The sequence below is a fragment of the Tamandua tetradactyla genome, chromosome 14 (assembly GCF_023851605.1).
Source record: "Tamandua tetradactyla isolate mTamTet1 chromosome 14, mTamTet1.pri, whole genome shotgun sequence".
NCBI classification, from domain to species: domain Eukaryota; kingdom Metazoa; phylum Chordata; class Mammalia; order Pilosa; family Myrmecophagidae; genus Tamandua; species Tamandua tetradactyla.
Window position 1 is genome coordinate 34,601,866 of NC_135340.1, and position 4,947 is coordinate 34,606,812.

Sequence of the window (4,947 nt, forward strand, 5' to 3'; positions counted from 1 at the left end):
ACACTTATCCACTGTTGGTGGGAATGTCAAATGATGCAACCACTGTGGAAGGCAGTTTGGCAGTTCCTCAAAAAGCTAAATATAGAATTGCCATACGACCCAGCAATACCATTGCTGGGAATCTACTCAAAGGAATTAAGGGCAAAAACTCAAATGGACATTTGCACACCAATGTTTATAGCAGCGTTATTTACAATTGCAAAGAGATGAAAACAGCCAAAATGTCCATCAACAGATGAGTGGCTAAACAAACTGTGGTATATACATACGATGGAATATTATGCAGCTTTAAGGCAGGATAAACTTATGATGCATGTAATAACATGGATGGACCTAGAGAACATTATGCTGAGTGAGTCTAGCCAAAAACTAAAAGACAAATACTGTATGGTCCCAATGATGTAAATCGACACTCGAGAATAAACTTGGAATATGTCATTGGTAACAGAGTTCAGCAGGAGTTAGAAACAGGGTAAGATAATGGGTAATTGGAGCTGAAGGGATACAGACTGTGCAACAGGACTAGATACAAAAACTCAAAAATAGACAGCACAATAATACCTAATTGTAAAGTAATCGTTAAAACACTGAATGAAGCTGCATCCGAGCTATAGGTTTTTGTTTTGTTTTGTTTTGTTTTGTTCTTACTATTATTACTTTTATTTTTTTTTCTCTATATTAGCATTCTATATCTTTTTCGGTTGTGTTGCTAGTTCTTCTAAACCGATGCAAATGTACTAAGAAACGATGATCATGCATCTATGTGATGATGTTAAGAATTACTGATTGCATATGTAGAATGGTATAATTTCTAAATGTTGGGTTAATTAATAAAAAAAGCCACACATCATCAAAAGTATTGAATATTCAAGAACTCAAGAACTATTCTTCCACTGAGTTTTTCTTAAAATGGCTTTTGAGAATGAACTTTAGTTAACAAATAGTAAACTTCTCAAGAAAAGAATTGGCAGTGAGTTTGGTGTTAAGATGTAAACAAGTAGAATGACAGAGTAAAAATGTAAATGCTATTTGCCTATAAAGTTGAAATTATTCAAGTGATACAAATTGAGAGGTGTGCTGGTTTGAAAGTGTTGTGTACCCCAGAAAAGCCATGTGCTTTAATCCTGATTCAATATCGTATAGTAGAAACTTTGATTAAATTGTTTCCATGCAGAGATGACACACCCAATTGTGGGTGTGACCTTTTGGTTAGATGGAGATGTGACTCTGCCCATTCAAGATGAGTCTTGGATTACTTCACTGGAGTCCTTTAAAAGGGAAACATTTTGGAGTTGCTTCAGAGCTGACAGAGGTACAGACAATTGGAGATGCTTGGGATGCCAACAGAGAGTAGATGCCTAACCATGGACGTCTGGAGATGCAGAGTCCAGCAGGTATCACCATGTGCCTTCCTACAAGATGCTAAGAAAGCTAGAACCCAGAGTCGTGTCCTAGAGGAGCTAAGTGGAGGCCCACAGATGCTTGGAGAGGAAACCACTGGCATAAGAAGCTGGAAGCAACAGAACCTGGAACAAAGGTCAGCAGATGCCAGACACATGCCTTCCCAGGTCAGCATTTCTTGAGTCAAGGTATCTTTCTCTGGGTGTTGTAGTTTGGACATTTTTGTGGCCTTAGAGCTGTAAACTTCCCTGCTATTTTACAGTTAATAAATTCCCTTTTTAAAAACCATTCCATTTCTGATATAATGCATTCAGACAGCATTGACAAACCAAAATGGGAGGGGTAGGGGAAAGAATAGCCTAAGAGGAAGTATTCTTGCTGTCTCAGTTATGAGAGCTGAGAGTCAAAGGAAGTCATTTAAAGATTTTAAAATAGTTTTTTACTAAAATCAGGTAGTTAAAGAGGGACAGAGGAAAGAAAAGTAAGAGTAAATGCCAATTTGACCAACCTCAGCAGGAAACTAATAGATACTTATTAAAGCAGTATATGCCTAATAATATTGCACAAAACAGTAATACAGGTAACCACTAGTACAAAATTTTAAAACTTCCTTTAAAAGGAATACACATGTGCACAAAAAGCAAAAGATACAAATCACACAAACATTTTTGTAAAAAATGTAAGCACAAAAAACTATGATAGACATTATCATATAGTTATACTTATCCCATCAATAAATGTACATAGATTAAACCTACCTATTAAATGAAAAATAAATTTCAGATTGAGTCACAAAGTAAAACTCAATTCCATGCTGCCTACAAGACTCATCTCAAACAAAATGATTCATAAAAACAGGAAACAAAGAAAATGAGTGAAGGAATATCACAAAAATTCATACAAGAAAGTATTGTTTTGAATTTGATGAAATTCAAGCCAGAAAGCATTAAATGAGACCCAGAAGAGCACTTTATAATATTAAACTGTGAGTTCACAATAAAAATATAACTTTTATAAATATCTTTTCATGAAGGGAAACCGATGAAAGATAAGAGTAAAAATAAATACATGGGTGGTACAATGGTAGCTCAGTGGCAAGAATTGTTGCCTGCCATGCTGGAGTTTGATTCCCGGTGCATGTCCATGCAAAAAAATAATAAAATAAATAAATAAATACATCCACGATACAAACCTGAGTGGAGGATGCTGTGGCTGCTCACTGGGGTGACAAGGTGGTGGCAGTGAAGACGTGATACTTGAAGGTAACCAGGACTTGTGTGGGGATAGTATGAGGACAGCTACATCTTGAATCAAGAAAGAAATTATGCCACCAGTGACAGAACCAAGAAGAAACTTTTAAAAACACATTTAAAGGCTCTGATGACTGAAGGAAAAGAGCCACTTCCCACCATTTACATAGATTCACAAAAAAGAAAATAAGATGTTATTTCTAAATCACATATGAAGAACATTTTTTAAATGTGGCATTTATAGATGACATAGTAAATATCAGGGAAAGAAAGAGGCAGAATACAATTTGTGAAGAGAAAATAACCTGAAATAAGCAAAGAAGATTACCATTAAAAACGATCCAAATCTTTCAGAGCCAAAATGTGTGAAGATTCATGCATTAGAGACCCACAGAGGTCAAAGGGTAAAGGTGTTTGGCTGGGTCCATAGGCTGTGAAGGCAAGCAAAGGATGTGATGTTTTTGGTGTTGTGGGATGACATGGGTTATCGACAATGTGTCTTGTCAGATGTAAACTGTGTCCATGTTACAACAGAAGGTCCAGTCCACCAAAAGCAGTGTCCCTATTTGTGGAATGAAATTCTCATGCCAAAGGCAAGCAGGTTCCAGGAGGCCATGGGCTGCACTGTGACTTCTGAAAACTAATTGAACTGACTCCTGCTGTAGAAGATAATAACCTGATCAACAAAGAGTCTTTGACATCCAGCTTAACAGTAGACACATGATAACCCAAGCAGAAAACATGTCCAAAATACTGAAAGCACTGTCCTTGGTCACCACGTGCTTTAGAGACCACTTCTTTGATAGGGTATACTGTGAAGTCACCCTTCCAACATTAGTACAAACAGAAGTGGAAAGTGGTGCTATACTCTTCAAATTTGACAATTTTGGGGAAGTGGTCAAGAGGTTAGTCAATGAGTTTTTATGTAGCCCTCTCATTTGTACCTATAGACTTGCATGCCGGCTCTGGGCAATGTGTTCTGTATTGTCCAATCCTACAGGAAAGAACAATCTAGAACACCTAGGCACCTGGCAGAATGCACTCATGCTGAAGCAAAGTGCCCTTTCCTGACTTTAGGGAAGCTTCTGAACCAACTGGAGGACAGTGTATGGCATGGCTGATAGAGTCTTGAAATCACCTGCAGCAAGGATAATATATGACCTCAACCTGAATTTCTATCCCCCAAACAGCCTTTCAAATGGATGAACTATTCAGATGCCATCATGTAGCCAAAAGAACACAATATAAAGAAAGAAAATGGAACTTTCTATACATTTGGAGAAAATGGAACTTTCTATAACATTTGGAGAAGCTTTTGAGAGATTGATGACAGATACCATTAATGAATCAATCTTGCTGTGTCGATTTCCCATAGAGATCAAGTCCTATCTGCAGCAATGTACTAAGATTCCCACCTTACTGAATCTGTCGATGTATTGGTTCCTAATGTTGGTGAGATTGTTGGAGACTCGGTGTATATTTGAGATAGTGAAGAAATGCTAGCAGGCTATGAAAGGAAAAGGATTGACCCCACACCCTATTACTAGTACACACATCAGGGAAAGCATGGAACATGTCCTCATGGAAGATATGGCTTGGGCTTGGAACAATTCTTAACTTGGATTCTGAATAGATATCACATCTGAGCTGTATGTTTATACTCTCAATTTGTCCATTGCTGCAAGCCATAACCAATCCCTCTTGAAGCAATTGGAAAGAATACAGTTCATGAAAGGAACAAATTGCCTCCTTAAAAAAAAGCCAACATCTTCCCCCTTTTTGTACCACTTGAGTATAACTTTCTGTTTTCTATTCCTACTACCATAAAAAGTAGTTCAAATTACTTAACCATCAGCTAGCATTGATGTTGTCATTTTAAAAAACCAAATCCATTACAAAGTTTGAGGAAAATATGTGGCATGTAACTCTGTGGTTACAGATCCATTTCAGCAGTTTGATATACAAATATACCATGCATTTAATTAAACATTTTTTAATGTTCTAAAGCATTCCAGTAACTTAAACTTTCTGCCCTTTTACATGTAACTGGAATTTAATTTATATCATTTTATTCTATCAATGAGCTAAACATCTTGGGGAAAAATTGATAGTTTTAGAACAGGATATAATTCAGCCATAGATACTGGGATCAAATGAGTACAATCTTTTGCATTGGTTATTAATGTTTTCTAAACCTTTTATAGCTGTGTTTCAGTTTGCTAATGCTGCTGGAATGCAATATACCAGAAATGGATTGGCTTTTATGAAGGGGATTTATTAAGATAAAAGTTACAAT

The 4,947-nt window shown here is 36.7% G+C and overlaps 1 pseudogene; it reads left to right on the top strand.

The window, feature by feature from the left end:
- The first annotated feature begins 3,106 nt into the window (after positions 1 to 3,106).
- Positions 3,107 to 4,342, top strand: LOC143654899 (asparagine--tRNA ligase, cytoplasmic-like; annotated as a pseudogene).
- The last annotated feature ends 605 nt before the right edge of the window (positions 4,343 to 4,947 follow it).